At 36.6% G+C, this 18,411-nt stretch overlaps 1 protein-coding gene across 2 annotated transcripts in view; it reads left to right on the top strand.

Moving 5' to 3' along the window:
* The window catches only part of LOC132907538 (gamma-aminobutyric acid receptor alpha-like), a 90,306-nt gene that overhangs the window by 60,465 nt on the left and 11,430 nt on the right, over positions 1 to 18,411 (top strand). The gene's annotated exons all lie outside the window — the stretch shown is intronic.

The following is an 18,411-nucleotide window of genomic DNA, read 5'->3' as shown; positions in this document are numbered from 1 at the left end:
CTTCATATCATATACTGCGTTTAATTTTTTCCACATTTCATGTGCTGTTGTGCAGCATAAAAGAAGATCCAACGGTTTTCTTCCTACCGAGGTCACAATTAATTTCCTCGCTAACCGATCTGCCTTCAAAAATCTTTCACGGGCGATTTCCTTTTCTGTACTGTTACCTGGATGACACAGATTCCCTTCACACACGTTGATCAGGTCGTCATCTTCCTCCAAAAGTGTACGCATAATAAAACGCCACTGGAGCCAATTTTCTTCGCCACGTAACATCTCGATCTTCGCACTTGCTGATTCCATTTTAGCACTATCACTTACTTTACTAAGCACAACTCTTTAACACTTTATTCACTTCGCGTTGCTACCTTACAATTTACAGCCCTGGGCCCATAACCTGTTAAGATTATTCAGTGGATGGATTTAAATAACTGCGTGAGCAAACTGCAAGGTATTGAAAGTGTATATATTGTGACTAGTAAATTACAAAATATGTGTTACAATGTGAGCCTATCCAGATCCTCTCTCTAGCAGCGTTACCCTTAGACTAAAGGCAACTGCCTCAACCAACATCGGACGTGTACCGCTTATGGCCTTTCCTAAACGCATTCTTTTGTCTATGCGCCTTCGAAGACCTTAGGCGGTTGAGAAACCGAAGACCAGATGTTGAGTTTACTCAGAAGTGACGATCACTTCAACAAATATAAATTGTTTGCCAGTAGATTTGGGTGATCTCCTAATCTCTTCTTATGTCTCGCAGAAAGACACGTTAATTGTATTGTATTTTCAACTGATTGCACCTGGAGATCTTTTCTGAGATCCTCGTTTCTAATATACCACGGAGCATGAACTAGCGTACGAAGGATTATTGATCGTACAGCTCCTGTACTTTTAATGAAGCACTATGTAACGAAGTGCGAAAGAATGAAGTGGTTGGAAGCTAATATGAAAGAAATTTCAGAAGAAAAATATTGCGAAGAGACAGTTAACTGGATTTGTTCCTTAGAGAAAAAGTAAAATGAAAGTGCGAAACTATGTCAAAACTGGGAATAAATAGCATATATATGTCACGAAGTCACGAAGTAAAGTTAGAATGATTGATCTACAATTCATAAGTAGAGGACAGATTCTTATGCATTTATAAAAAAAGTTGAAAGTGCGAAATTGCACAAACTGTACATTATATGAAAAAATATATAAAACGACCAAAGTGTAGCGCTTTTCATAACATCTGGTAAGTGAAACAATTTTCTACCGAGGCTCTATTTTTTAAATTATACTTTGAAAAATATGAATTTGCATACAAATACGCAATATTTTCGTAAGTATGTATGTGAAGGTTTGGATGGATTAATATTTGGCAACTATAACGCCAAGTCCATTTCAAAGGCGCAGAGGGCAAAATTAATAAACATTATTATATTACCTGCGTCTACAGAAATGAAAACAATGTACATTTCTTATCTCGAAAAGCACGCTGTTACTAGAATTTCACATTGTTTTACATGATTATGTATGAAACAACTGGTTTTGGTTCGTTGTGAAGCAATAAAAGTGATGTTGTACCGCGAGATTAAAAGCTTTCAGTAGAAAAACTTGGCATAAGTCAGGCAGACCGTTCTACTTTGCTTTCTGGCTACGATAAAGTTTCCATGTTATAAAAGTTCATTATCCTTTTTATATACATTTTACACTTTCTTCGTCGAACGAGGAGCAAGCATGTACGTCTCGTGCGTCGATGTGAAAATGGGTCGACTATCCTTCCGTAGTAAACCTCATCAGAAACGACTCAATAAAAGCTCATTGACAATATTTTTCAAAGAAGCACGTTGTTAATTCCATCCATATTGATACAATTTTTCGATACAAATTTTCAATGTTTTAACTTCAGATATCAACGAACGGAAACTGCTTTCGAGATTCTACATTTCTTACGATAAAAATTACTTGCTTCGTGGAGCTTGAATCAATTTATTCAGGAATATACTGTGTATAGGCCTTTTTTCGCAAGAAATATAAGAGTATTCACCAGCCTCTGGTACGATTAAATCACTAATATCATTACTGAGATTTTACAAGTCACATTTTTAAATAAATTCAATAAATTTTTATATGTAGTAGTAATAAATTTATATACAATTAGATTAATAATTGAGTATACAGTACTACACAAAATATACAGAAATTATTTGTTACGCTTGTAAAACGTAACTCAATTTCGTAAAATTATAGTGCTCTTCCTCTTCACCCTTTAAAGTTTCCTTTGTTTCTTTGCAACCAGCGATGGATTGTCGAGCACTTTGAATCGCATCGAATAGGATTCGATACTGTTTTTTCGTCCAGTCGCGGGGAGACGCGATCGCGTTGAGGCGCGTCAACGGGAGTCGTAAATTCCCGTTACGATTATCCGAATCCACACCGCGAGCAGAGCGATCCTCTTATTTCTTTTGGGATAATAGGGGTGTTTGTGGTTGAATAACCGTAGTCTACATTTATATAATATAGATATATTTACACCACATCACAACACTTATAACATAGACAGAAAATGTTTTGATATCGTCGGAAAGTACACTGATTGACCCGAGGGTTGATAGAGTTAGCGCGTTGAATACCAAGAACGTGACTGAATAATAAACTTGACTGCCCGATGAGCGAAAGAACAGTAGAGTTGACTATCCGAGGTATGTTAGAGCAAAGTCTTAACTGTCCGAGGAGTGTAAAAGCAGTGACTTGACTCTCTTTGGAGTAGAAGAGCAGTGACTGACCCATCTCGTACTATTTAGGAGGAAAGCTCGATGTGGGTGTACCCTTTCTGAACTAAGGACGCGGATTCGTTGTTCACATTTTTCTCCGTAATTAGCAAGAGTGTGCAATGAACCCAAGGACCGTTCAAAGGACCATCCGTAAACCGAAAATACTTGTGTGAGTAGAAGTTACGCTGGAAAGATTCGATTTATGGTGGTTCCTTGGATTTCTTGCAGCTCAGTGTAACGAGGGGTAGGCCTTGACGGCCATACCTGAATGTTTTAACTTAAACGATATCAGTGATATACGTGAAATACATGATACATCTAATAATAACATAAAGATACCTATCGGAGAATATCAAGAAAATTTCAAGATATCGGAAATGCATTTATGCGAACGACTTGCAGGATTTACAAGGTTTACAAGACCAGGATTTTTAAGATTTCCAACATTTTCAGAAGTTTCAGAGTACCTATTAAACTCTATTCGAAGTGAATCGAATTTTCACAGCTTCAAAAAATATCGAATAATTTCGAAAACTGAGACTCGAATGTCCATTGCTATCCGCAACTACATATGTAAATATATCAACTGTATACAACTACGTTCTAAACCACATGTACGCTCTCTGGAGAATAAAATCGCGGCGCGATTTCACGGGTGGCCGAGCAAGCAGTCGGATGTTGGTTCCCTCGATGGGCAGCATCTGCTCATTTCCAGACAGAATAGACCACCTAAAACAGGCCACTATTCGTCACAGATAATCTTTAGCGCGTTCGCCTGCGCGATCTTCCACGGCCACGGGGATTTCGCCGTTGGAAATCCATGATTTTAGATTCTGCCTACGTGGTACGGAGAAGAAGACCGCGCACGTGATCCTCAGGCCAAAGTAGTTTTAGGATTTCGTCGCGTCTGTATGCTAATCGAGACGGTTATTTTCATGCAAACGAGACGGCCCACGAAACCTGTTAAATAATACACCATAGTAAGCGCAGACTAACAACGCTCCTTCGCTTTCACTGCTTTCTCATTTTCCTACTATTTTCGCCCTTTCTCTTTGTCCTCTTTACCAGACTCGGGAACCACTCGTCCTGAAAATTTCTTCTATTCCATGAATTTTTCTGGAGCCGGATAAAACGACTGGTGTTCACCACTGGTGTTGTTCCGCTCGGTTAAGACACTCGTCTGTTTGAGGTTGAACAGCTTGAACGGAGGGACGAGTTGGTTTATTCGGAGCTTGGAGAGCCTTCGCAATTGCAATTTACGGAGCAGAGCGCGTTTTTGTACGTAGAACGAGAAGGTTGTTTGCGCGAAAATGGGAAATCGAGTCAGTGGTAATTGATAGCAGATTGACGCGTTTGGGACGTTGCTTTCTTCGAATGTACAAAGAATATAATAAACGTCTATGGACATTGGTATTTCTTATGTCGTTTACGTGATAATTAATTAAGCCCAAGTATCCGAAGTTTTATATAATTTACATAGTACAGTTTCATGTGATTAGAAGAATTTGATGCTACTTTTATTTTCTTGGAAAAATCTCCCCGTTTTAATATCGATGTTAATTTCTACATCGTTCTTTCCCATTATTTTACTTTTTTATTTAAACGCACATATTTCTTTCACTCACACATTTGAAAATGAAATAATCTTTCTATCACTTTTATCTCCGCCGCAAAATTTCCCATCGCGAGTGGCCTGAATCTTGCTTATATATCAAGCAGCTACAATCATCAAACTATTTTTTACACCTGAAATTCGTATCCGTTAATGGAAGAGTAGAGATCAAGAGTAATCAACATAAATAAAACGATTTATAGAGAGGTATTCTGTTTTCAGAAAAATCCTATTCGTCTTTCCCTCTAATCATTTCGCGCATCCACGCGTAACGATGAAAAAGGATCCTACAGCTAGTCCATATTTAATTAAACTCATGCTACGTCTATGAGCATTACCAAAATTAAACAGGAAACCAGTAAAAATCACGTGAAAAACGAGTTAAAAATACACAGTTAGGTAAACGAGATAATTCCCGGCATATTTTTACCGGAAAAACGAATGAAAAGAGAAACGAAAGAGGGTCGCGTTTCCCTTTGAACCGAGAATCAAGCCGGCAAATACTGCGTCAGAGGTTAAGACGAAGCGGCGAGGTAACCGGAAGGAGGCTGGCAAATGTGAAGGGCCCCTGTAACTCGGCGCCGTGTGTACACTTCACGCTCGAGATGATTTATATCCTCTTGGACGGAATCAAGGATCTCAAAATGCCTGGTTGCTGTTACGATTCCGTTCGTCCATGCGTGGAACTGGCTGGAATTCTCGTGCCAACAGACAGTTTCCAATATGATCCTCTCCTTGCTGCGTTCGTGTACATTCCTGTTCTTGTGTACGACGCGGACCACGTTTCTACATGTGTTTGCCCTGGTGATTATTCACGTTATCTGAATTTAGTTGACGGCAATTACTCGTCGAAATAATCGATTCGAATGCCACCGGGGCGCAAATTTTCCAGCTGTTGATTCTTATAGTTTGTTAGCCACGTTTTCATCACCGGAATGGTATCGAGATTGGCCGATAGAGTATAGTCAAAGTCTAGCTAACAGAAACGTCCAAAACGCTTAGTAAAGTATAATCCTCTGAGTAATGAAAAAGTTGTACATAAGAAACGTTGTATTTTCTCGAACGAAATTTTAGTCACAGCTTAATCGTCAGCTTCTTCAAAATATTTCATCGAGGCAATTATGTTAATATGTTTTTCCAACAATGAACTAGTTTCGTTATTCCGGATTTATACGAATCGTCAATCCTAAAATTCGTACATTCTTTGGAACAAAGATGCACATGTGCAACTCTTTCTCATATAATTTACGTATTTAAAAATTGGTTAAAAGGAATAAACGATATCTTCGTCAAATAGTAAATTTGCTCTCATACGATTTTTTCTCGTGTAAGAAAATCACATGAATATTCTAATTATTCACAATGTCCGTTAATGAAGTACCTATATGTAATTTAATCGTCTTTACCAGGAGTTATTTCAAAATCAAACAATATTCTTACCAGTACAATGCAAACGTATCGAAGAAATAGCAACGGTACGTGGCGTCTGGCCGGAACGTATTTCAAATTTTTTTGTACATCAATACCCGCGAATTCCTTTTTTTGCTTTGTTTTTACACTTTTGTTCGTCACGATACGTTAGACCGCCTTTTTCACTGTTTTTTTGCTCGGACAGCGATGAAAATTTATTCGCAATATCCGTGTTAGGATTTCGCAATTAATTACAAGCTTCCATGCATGGACGACCATCCGTGGTTGGATTCAATCTGAAACGATACAGCTGATATACCCGCTGCGTTGAACAGATGCCGGACTCTCCACTTCATCCTTGCACGTGCTTGTCTCGCTTGCTAATATGAGTTGATTTGTGCCTGGAGAGATGGACGTTGATCCTATTAGACTTCGAATTAAGTCTAACGTGATATCCGTGGAAATAATACACGACCATACTTGAGGTATGTTAGGTAGAATTCGAATAAATATAAATCTATTTTCTATTAATTTCGAATTTAATCGAAAGTCGTAGGATTTGGACAGGTTCGAAAGATACGTTTGAAATTGAGAAGTTTTGTCGAACGTAAAGCGAATGCTAAGCGTTTAATATATTGCTTGCCCGTTTTATTTATTTTAGGGAAAACTATACTTCATTATTCGAACTGTCTACTAAGACAACTGGACAAACTAAGATCATTTATAGCTAAACCTAACTTTTTTACTCCTCTAAGTTTTTAGAAAGTCTGCAAAAATTTGGGATTGTTTATCAACACCTCTATTACATTATACAATAATTCCTTAAGATAAATTATAAAAGCTTCTATCGATGAAAATTTTTTTTTATTATTTAATTTTTATTTTACAATTTGTCCAGCTGGACATTCGGTACATTTTTCTAGCTTAATTGCTAAGTAACATGTGGATGGCTACTTACAGCGGGATATCATCTTTGAGTTTGTCAATTTTGTTTTTTTAGTGTGTTCAGTGGGGTGTTTTCTCTTTAGTCTACTTTTTATGAGTTTTGCTAGCTTCAGCAGCCAGCTGGTTTGAATGTTTTTTTTTTTTTTCTTATTTATTTTATTTTGGTTATTTTACAATTTGTCCTTGCGGACATTTGGTAAGGTTTGAATGTGTTGCCGTTCTTTCCTTGTGTTTTTCTGCGTACCTGCCAATTTCTTCTTTAACCGTTGGTATTTTTAAGTCTTTACATCTTCTTTATCTTTATATCCTCGTTTCTGACATACCATGGGGCGTTGACTATTGTTTTCAGTATCTTCGATTGTAGCGACTCTAGTTTATTTGTGTGACTTATTGCTGCTGTCTCCCATAGTGGTATTCCGTACGTCCAAATAGGTTTTATTATCATTTTGTAGATTTTTAGTTTATATCGATGAAAATGAAAAAAAAATTTTTTTTTTTTTTTGAGAAATTCAAAATGAAAATTTTTATTGAATCGTTAATGATTGATGATGAGTATGTAACAAAAATGGTTCCACGATGCATCAATCTTTTCTAGCAATACAAATTATGTCAGTTTATCTAAATACCTTAATTGTTGATGTGAAAGAACGAGGAACACTATCAAAATCAAGGTTTTCAACGCGGTTTACATTATAAAATCACAATGTAAATTATTGATGGTCATAGTTAATAACGGAATAGCGCTTTCGTTGAATGAAAATTCGTTAATTATTATCGAATATTAGAAACGCCAACGAAGGTATTAAATCCGACTATAAATTACAAGAGCTCCCAATACACGTTCGAACCTGCGGTTTGTTTCAATTTATAGCATACTCATTTGGAATGCAGCCAACATTTTAAAGTTCAGATCTTTTTGCTCTGTCTCCTGTAACATACCCGCACGCTCTGACAAACGATCGTGCGTTGCCAATTATCTCTATAGCATGACGTTTCAACTTTAATACAGATAATTCTGTCACGATTAATCGTTTCTTTATGATTAGTTTCGACTCGTCAAATTTGGGAAAGCCGTTTATTATAGTATTATTATTATATTATACCGGTATTATTATTTATTAGAATAAATCATTGTCTTTTTTAGATGATAAAGGTATGAAAAAAAAGAAAGAAGAAAGGGTTTTATAATATTTTATTAATAAAGTATAATAATAATAATAGCAGTTTATTGACTTTCGTCTATAGCGATTTTAACGGTTTACAAAATTACAACATGGAATGATATAAATATTAGAATATTTAGAGAATTAGTAGCTTCAAAATTATTAGAGTTGCCTGAAAATACAAAAAATTCTGGTCTTCTAAGGAGTCAGCATAATATCGCCGTTCGGAAAAATGATTCCGGAAGAAGCATTAGATGCGTATGCAAACTATATTATACAAATAAAAGACATTGAATGGACCGAATAAAGACACAAAGGAATTTAAAGAAAACAACAACTTATTGTCCAAATTGTCCCGACCAACCTCAGCTATGTATAAAATTGTTTAAAGTTTTACGTTCTAAATAATTTATTTAATAAACCATTTTCGTATTACTTTTATAACAACGTGTTAATGGAGCCTTCCGGATGCTTGAAGGTGTCGTCGGAGGTATCTGGTAACCAGTAATGTTCCGATCCTTGATTCAAGAGTCGAATCCATGTAATAGCGTGTGATAGCGTTGCCCGCCAAATAGGTTTTATACGACAGGATCCGGCGGTCCAATGCGAAAGTGTATATCCCTGTCCTCAGGCAGTTGGTACACGCTGATAATTCTTCGGCGGCTACAAGGCTTTGCATCTTTGAAGGTTTTGCAGATCCACATTTCATGTGGTCCACGGCAAATCGGACAGGATGACGGAGATTGCGACGTGATGAATGCACGCTCTCATGTTTGACTTATCGATTCTGTAGATTTTAAGATCTGACAGCGATCGTTTATAAACTTCACAAGATCGTCGACCGTAGGGAATGGCATAGATTTTGCCTGATCATCCCACATTAACTTGGTCTCGGGATCTAACTTCGATGTGACGATCTGCAACAGCACGGTATCTGCACTTGGTTTTCCGAGCCCATCCAAGAACTTGTAGTTGTTCACTACATCGAATAGATATGATTGGAAATCTTCATATGATACAGGGGCGTGTAAAGGGTCAATGTTAAATAATTTTGTCAAACACTGAGCCACTTCTTCCGTTTTATCATATTTTTGTTGTAATTCTTCCCAAGCGCGTGAGAAATTGGCTTTTCCCCGCCTTAACGATGATATAGAGTCAAACACATCCTTTGTTAAACAAAAACGAAGATACTTCAGTCGTTTAATCTCATCAAGACGAGGATTTTCGTGAACTGCGGAGCGAAACTGAATCGCGAAAGCTGGCCAATCTTGATCAGCTCCCGAAAATGTAGGTGGTAGTTCAATTTTTTTATTTGGTCTGATCTTCTCTGCCTTCTCAATCGCCTCAAACGCGAGTGCTTTGATCTGGAAGTACTTACACTTAAGGTCAATGCGATCCTTCTTTAATATCTCGTTCACATCGTCCAATTCGTATTGAGTTTCCCTAAACGTCGCGTATTGTTCGTCTAAGTAATCTAAATAGTGTCGGATAGCAGTTGGTTGTATCTCTTCCTTATTATCATCGAGAAAAGCAGGCAAACTTTCTAATCTTTTCCTGAACGCTTCTCGGTTCAGGATCAGCTGTTTCATGTGCTTTGTTTTAATAGTGACCATAGTGAGTTCGACAAATTGAACTGCTGGTGGCTGCTCGTTAATGTGCGGCAGGAGGTTGAGTGTGTGTTTGGCGCCGAAGGTGTTCCTTCCGGAAGGTGACACTTGTATTGTTGTGAGATTGGAATTGTTAGAAATTGCTATGCTGATGATTGTCCAGCTGCGGCGGGAGGTTACGTGGTTGCATTCCTCGACCACCTCGACTTCGAAAGTGACGCTCCTGACGTCACTGGCTTCGTTGAAGTGATAACGCTTCCGCTACTGGTTTTGAATACATTCGATGGCACTGTGTTGTCACTGGAGAATGCACTTTTCACTCGAAGGACGATGTTCATTCGACCAGCCGTGGAGAGACGCGATCACGAGGAAGCGCGTCAACGGGAGTCGTAAATTCCCGTTACGATTTGACAAGCGACGCCACGAACTTTTCGATATTTTTCGATTAGTATAAAGGTAGTTTAATAAATATAATGTTTGATTAACACTTCAAAGATATTATATATGTCGGATAGTGAATCTTCACCGGAATTATTCAAGTATGGATGTTACAAGACTAACATCGACGACTAATGACTGCACGAAAAGGAATGACTTTTCGTCACGATGACGCTGCAGAGGAAAACTATGATGGGGTGTGTCCAAGGGCATCGAGATCATCGGATTCGTCGAGAAATTCCTCCGCTCGGAAGGTGGGGGAAACGGACGTTGCTATTAATTGGTTAATTTCTATGTTGGTAATTAGAAAAGGATCCGCCTTTAAGAAAATCTTCCCGTAATAGGTGACAGATTTACGGGCTTATAGAATAAAGACTGTTTGTCAATTTCCTGGGTCCTCAGGCTAGCTGAACATATAATGTGTAATTACCCGAAGAATAGGGTCTGTGTGTGGCCAGCCGTTTGAATGTTTACTATTAAGTGTCAATACGGATAATTCTTTAAAGGAGAGCTATCCAATTCTATACCTCTATTAGGTGAAATGTTTATCCCGTGATCGCAACTACGTTCGGCGACTAATTGTCGTCTCGACCCTAAGCTCATTATCTCAAATCTCAAACAATTATGTTTGGGTTATTTTGTAGAGGCTACAATATTGGGGGTTTTCCAAGTAATTCCAACGGGGGGCCCGGTGTCCTTTAATCTCCGACATATATTTCCAACAACTTTTTAGAAAAGATAGTTATGCTGGTGCGTAGAAATAAGTGACGATTGATTTAATGGTGAAACCCCGGTAAAGAGATGTGGACTGTTCTAATGTCGATGAACCAGTCAAGAGATGTTGACTAATTTGTAGTTGTAGATTTAGCGAAGTTTGGTGACGATGCTGTTGCAAAGAAAAACTCTTGCTCGGTGGAGATTGCTCCACCACTGGTCGCTTGCGGGTGGAATCCTGGGAAACGTGGGAAAATCAACGTTTCCCCTATTTTCACATGATGGAGCAATAACCATAACCTCTTGAATCGAAGATGTTTTAAGCCGCTTACCGGCCTTAACGATAAATCCATAAGCCTCGTTTTATGACCGTTCCTTAGAATTATTGTAATCCAACTAATTGCGTTGATGTGGCGAGTGGCCGCCTCGATCGAGGGATAGATTCCGGGCTATTCTATTCATTTAAACAAAAAGTTCTTATTTTTAACGCTATTTATATTGAACAATATATTGCTTTTACCTGCTTTTCTTTTATTATTACTAATATTTTAGAGTATTTCGCTGTGTTATAAATCTGTACGCTGAATACTGCGGATATTTGTACAGTATAGGTTCTTTGGTTTCTCAGTTAATTAGTTTCTCCCCTACCAGCTGGTCTAAGCTGCGCTATATTCCTTATCATATGTATTGGCATTGGATGTAGTTCTCGCATTTGTATGCTTCAGGTCCTTGATTTTCTTGTAGATAAAATATGCGTAACGGAATACGACAGATTTTTATGTTTTCAATGTTCTTCGAAGCATAAGACGACATTTATGTTCTTTTAAATAGATCGGTACAAGAAAAAAATATAGTTTGAACGCTTCGTAATATTGTATTTAGTAATATGTTATTATTTTTTATATTATTTAGTTATATATATATTATTTTATATTATTTAGTTATATGTATGCTACGTAAACGACATACGACGTTCAATTAAAAAAATCAAAGAACCTTTTCATTTCCACTGAGAAATATTAGAAATATGTAAAAGATCAGCACGTATTTTATCCTACTCGTCATAGAACGGGAGAAGCTTCTCTTCCTGCATTTTCCCCCGTGCATTTACCGTTTTATGAAAGAAACATTGATTGGTAATAACGCGAATACCCTATATACCAATTTTTCCAATATCTATTCCCGTCGAAAACCAAATTTGCTGATTCATAGAAAGGTGCTCCATGGCAACCGAGAATCGAATCTCGAGGTAAGTCAAACAATATGCTATTGAATATGCTCGTGGAAAACCTTTCCAACAGAATGGAGCTAACGGAATTCACAAACGTGGTCCGAACGGAGTAAAATTATTTAAGAGGTCGTTTTGACGGCTAGTCGGGAAGACACGGTAAAAATAGACAGCTGTGGCAAAAAGGCGCGGTGATTCGTTCTCCGATATGCAATTTCCAATCCAACGATCTACGATCTCTCTTGAATTTTTCGTCCTCGCCTCTCGGTTTTCCGACGCGTAAACGAGTATTCCCGGACGTGTTGCTGGACGTGATTCAAACATCAACCGACTCTCGAGGGTTGCACACGGCCCACAATCAAATCCACTCGACCTGATGAACAATGAAAATTATTTTTCCTCGCATATCGTGCTTCTCGTCTGATACAAAGGCTCCACTATTACTGGGAAAAAGGATTCGCAGTTAAATATTGAATCGATTCATCGCAAACGTTCGTTCCTCGTGATCAAACCATAGCGTTCGTGGAGCACTGTTGACCTTTTCCAGCACTAAACTCTGCGCTCTTTCGTTTTATTTAGAAAAGTTTAATATTTCATAGCCTGAAAAGTAAGTTGGTGGCATTGTACGTTTTATTTTATTTTACTTTTAAACGTAGGTTTTCTTCCAGCTGTGTCTAATTACTGTACATATTATTAACGATCGTATAAACTAACACAATAGAAAATCTGTGAGTGATATAACTACGAGCGTTTAGAAGGAGAAAATACTGCTCGTCAGCTTTCGTATTTACATATTACATATTTATTTCACAAGCATTCGAGTAGAGCTTCTGGCAAGTGTTTCTATCTCGATCACTTAACTACGAAAAATTACGAAAAGTAAAAAAAAAAAAGAAAATAAACTACGAAAGACGCACGGAAGATAGGAAAAGCATTTTGAAGAAGGTGCGAAAAAGGAGATGACGTTCTTTTCTTCTCACCCTTTGCTGAACAAGTCCTTCCCATTGCTTTTGACGTACCAACGAGCCCTTTTCAACTTCGAAAACGTTTCCTGTTTCCGGCCTGGCAATTAAGGTGAAAGTTCTCTGTTGTAAAAGTCGTTTGATGCGCCTTCAGACACCAACAGGTACAATTGTAACAGACATCGCAAATCATCCTGCGAACTTTCGAAACGAGCATCATCACAGAGATGACAGTATGTTGAGGAAAAAGAGGAAAGGAACGTGTCATTGAAAATCGTATTCGAAATAGAGAGATAGTAAATGAAACGAAGAATTTCGAAATTTAGGTATCCGTTATAATTAGACTACGTGTATACGTGTAAACTCATATTTTTACAAATACGATTGAAAAATGAAACTTGGATAAAAAGTTGTTTTATCTATTAAATATGTATTTATACCTTGGGTGTTACGTCGCGCGAGATGGTCCGTGTGACGTCCCTCACGGTCTGACCGCCAAGGCCTACACCTCGTTACACTGACCTGCAAGAAACACAAGGAACCACCATAAACCGAATCTTTCCAGCTTAACTTCTATTCCCACAAATATTTTCGGTTTATGAATGGTCCTTAAAGCATCTCTTACTAATTACGGAGAAAGCGGATGTTTGTCCTGCAAAATACCATACTATTCTACCGAAAAGTGTGAATAACAAATCCGCGTTCTTTGTTCAAAAGGGCACACCTACACGAGACGGGTCTGTTACTGTTCTACCAATCTTCGGGAAGTCAACTTTAGAAATGAATAGAAGCATTATATTTAATATTTATTTTATTTAATAAATATTTTCCATTGTTTTAATTTTATCGTTATAGGAAGCATTAAACTCGTATAATAATTAACCTGTAAAATATTCATCGATTTACGTATTTATGATTAACATATAAATTAAAAATGGATATTTTAGATGAAATATTTCACCGATATTCATGATTATTTGCTGATATTCAGTTACCTGTATTTCCGGAGATAACACAAATATATGAATCGATAGGATATCATATCTGTTATTAGATTCGTGTACTATCTGATTTATTTCTAATACGAAGTCAATATCGTATTCGGGAGCGAATAAATTTTGCGATTTAGTAGGATTTTCTTCGTATCCGCGTGGAATGTTTCCGTGGAAATCCGGCAAAAATATGACTAGTGCGCGAGAAGAAAACTTAAAGTCGTACGAACATCTGAAATGTGAGTACGAACCTCGGGAACATAATGGTTGTACGGGCTCTACTTTATACCTGTATAACTGGATTAATATTGTTAACAAAATTTTACAAGTCACCTATTACAAGCTATCAGAATTAAACAATTTTTTGATATAGCAGAAACAAGTTTAATAACAAAACAAATAAAATTCTACAAGTGAATTTTACAAGGTTTAGTATACAATCAGCTGATTATCGCTAATTACATATTTAACGTCAACTTGTAAAATTATCGAAAATAAGTTTATAACGTCCAACTTGTAACTTGTCGATTCGCTGATATTATTAGTAAATTATCGCGCCAGAGGACCCTGGAGATTAAACGAGGAAATCTATACGTCAATGCCAATTTAATTAACAGCTTAATTAACTTATGTTGTTTTCCAGGAACGATATCGTAAATACTGTTTCGACAGACTTGCCGTAAAATGAAGAAGAGGAAATGAATTTTCTATCTCCTCTTGTTGCGTTTAAATTCTGATTTGTTTCAAACTATTTTAATTGGGTCTTCTTAAGAAACAGAATTAAGAAATAGACATAGATAACTAATCGATTGCTTGGAACATATTTCGTCCCTATCAACGTGTTATTTTCAGCATAATAAACATCTACATACTTTGAATCTTATAACCTACTTATAAACACTTTCTCTGTTTTTATTTTTCTTCGATCGAATTTCTTCTTCCTCTTAAAATATTCACAAAAAAGAGAGAATTGTTACGACATCGAATCGTCCCTAGTAATGGTGGATTAATTCTCTCGTTGAAAATCAATCGATTGTTTGGAAGAAAATCGATCAAACCTACAACGGAGATTCGTAGATAAGACGTGCTTAGAAAACAACGGAATTGTAGCCGAAAATTGTCGAAAGCAAATTGCTCAAGACCTATCCTCGTGCTTGAACGTGCTCTATTCTCGATCAAAATCGTGGCTAGACCAGATACGTGACTGACGCTAGATACGTGAGAAATATCTTCCTGGTAAACAGGCAGATGGATGCACGTAAGATTGGCAATCGTTGGTCAGTGAAAACGCCGATATTGCACGAAGAAAATCCATCTCGGCCTGAATTTTGACTACTTAACGTAACAAAAGTGGCATTAAGAAACATTCCTCTCACACAATGGAAAATCTTCGCAATGTTAACTACAAATACATTATATTGTGCTGTATGATACCTGTTTATGATTTAGCTCATTGAGAATCAAACGGTAAAAAAAAAAAACGCGTAAAAGATGGAAATAACGTAACTTACAATTTACAATTTAATATTGTTTGTCAGGATACCGAAAAAGGATTGGGGCAATTAATATAAGTTAGAATTAAAATAATAGGTCGAATGATTGCAATCGACTCTCATTCTTTAAAAGCAATTTTCTTCAGAGACACTTGTACATGTACGTACAATCCAACAGTAATTACATTCAATATATTCGTATATATATACTTGAATTCTAATTAGAACTCAGGACGTGTGCTTTATCACTTCCGGTCTATCCATCTTGGTGGTCGACACCAGAGATATCCTTAACGTTTATAGCACGACCAGCCAACAAACTTGAAATTATGTGATCAGAATCTGCATCATCACACGCTTGTGAGACATATCGTAGTTCATTTGGAATTCCACAAATCTCGGTTGTAGAACGACATCGCGATAAACGACTCATGGGTAGTAGAATTTTGGAACAAAACATCCATCAATTAATAGTTTCAGGCTGAAACTCGTTCGTTGAATTTCAAATCACAAATTGCAAAAACAAGACGCGAGCTTTCATAAATCTGACTTATGTATGACGTATAACTTATCTTACGAGTAAATATAAATTATTAATTTAATTAAGTAAATATTAATTATAATGATAATTATAATAATTAATTACAATATTAATTATAATGTATTTTTTAAAATATAAATATTATAAATACATTATAATATAATATTTTGTAACATAACTTATATTTATACAATATAAATTTATACTTATAATTATTTTATATTACAAATCGATCTTCATAAAAGAAGAAGTCACAAAAAAAGCAATTAGAAATTTCTGTGAGATAGAACTGGATTTGGTACAATGCGATTTTGAGTAGGTCAGAAATCAAAAGAGCACGAACGATGAGAAGAGACCCATTATTATTATCAATAGAGAGATAAAATAGGAGAAGAGAAAATGTTCATGCACGCTTGTAAAATACTTTTGCACGAAATATGAAAAATTTCCGCAGATAGAAAGAAACTTCGTAGTAATCGAAATTCTACAGTGAAAACAGCCCATTCAGCGTATTTGGAAGTTAATACCGACCGTGATCTAGCTGCTGGTGAATGTAACACATCCGAATTACAAATTGGCCGATCGAGAATGTTAGGATGATGGATCCGATTAGTCACGGATCGTCTCGTATTTCGTAGGTTAACTTCCTCGATATCTGGCGCGATAACTCGGTCAAACTGGTCTAGCTGATTTTCCACCTATCTCCGATATTTACCTCTAAGCATGAACGTGTGTGAATTTTCGTGATTTCACGACATTAAACTCGTTAAAGAATGAGCAGACTGTGGTCGTTGTTAAAGATAGAAAATAAAGGTAGTAAATAGCTTTCTGTGTTATCTATTTTCCAGCTATTTACCTTCATTTCCTTATTCGATTTGCTGTAACAATTGCGGTCTTCTGCCTATCTTCTTCGTTGTAGTAATTATAATCCCAATAGAATCTTGTAGGAAATAATTGCGTTAAATTTATTTTTCTTTAAATTTCTTAAATTCTGTATAGTACGAGATCATATAATTTTAGAATTAATTGAAATTAATTAATTTGCAATAATTTTGAAATATGAAGATGCACGTTCGCTGTATAGTTATTAAAATATGTTCACTATTAATAAAAAATTACTTATCGTCAAATAAAGTCTTTAGACGTAATTGTACACCTGGACGTGGAAGATGCATGACGTATCAAAAACATTGTTTAATGTCGCAATTACTAATGTAATCGTAATGATCTTTTAATATATCTCACTACCTAATCCAATAATCAAATTGCAAACACTGAAAAAAACATTTCGTGTGTGCTTCTAAGTCGACAATAAGATATTCACGATCCTATTAACCGGTCAAATTACAAACTGTAAAAAGATCGTTTTATCTGCTTCCAAGCCGACGATACGATATTTAACGATTCTCACTAATCCGTCAAATTGCAAACTCTAAAGAAGCATTCCATACGCCTCCGAGTTAACGAGAAAGTAAAAACTAATCTTACTAATCCGTTAAATTGCAAACTCTAAAGAAACGATATTTCACGTACGTCATTTTACAGAGCTTAAAACAGAAGGAATAGATGAATATAGCCAGAGAAATTCACCAGTGGTAGATTATTGCGCGTATTGCTTCGTATTTCATGAAAATTCGTAGCCGCCAACTGTCCGTCGCGCTAAAAGAACAATAGCTAAGCCGTGGCTCGTTCCTTATCGTCCGTTGCGCTCCAAAACGTTCGTTCTAGCGACGCTAAATAATATTTTCCAATAGCACGGTCCCAGATTTCGTCCGTATGCCCATTGTACACGCGAATTAGATAGCCCAATGCTCGACGGACCACAGTATCACGAAGCAACACGTGGCGAATAACGCGTGTAAGTTGAACACATATTTCGAAGGTTCGCCTATCAATTATCACGTTCACCACGTACGGCGAACAAAATCGACCGATACCAAGTGTTATAGCGCTATACAGAGGCTACAATAAGTATTGGCACGGCATATTGTTATATGTCTATTTGTTATAGCATTTACTAATTAATTAGCTAATTACACATGATAATTAATTAGATCTGAGTTTATTAAATTTATTATGTTTTATAGTATAAATTTATTTGTTCAAAAGATTAATTTTCTCAACGGACCTTCAATTACGTGATAACATTAATGAAATTCTAATATTAATGATCTTCGTGATAATCGAGTATATTTTCTTTTTTTTTTTCTTTTTCTAATGTAGTATCGGAGGATACTACTTAATAAATGATTGATGATGGTTTATTTACGAAGAATGGATTGACACAGATTGAAACGATGGTTATTTAACATGAACTAATCGCAAAAACGTACTATACTTTAGACAACTCAATAATTAATATGCAACTCTCGTCACAACGGATCCAACGCTCTATCTCTCACGCGGACCATACTCTCTCGACAACGCAACTCGCACTCTCTGACTTCTCGATTCATACTCTCTGACTTCTCCACTAACACCGACTGTGAATTTGGCTCTCTGCCTTAGCATCCCTTTTGTCCCTTTGTCTTAGTCTTACCACGCACGTGT

Source organism: Bombus pascuorum, chromosome 1, assembly GCF_905332965.1.
Source record: "Bombus pascuorum chromosome 1, iyBomPasc1.1, whole genome shotgun sequence".
In the NCBI taxonomy this organism is placed as follows: domain Eukaryota; kingdom Metazoa; phylum Arthropoda; class Insecta; order Hymenoptera; family Apidae; genus Bombus; species Bombus pascuorum.
This window is presented reverse-complemented; position numbering and strand designations above follow the sequence as displayed.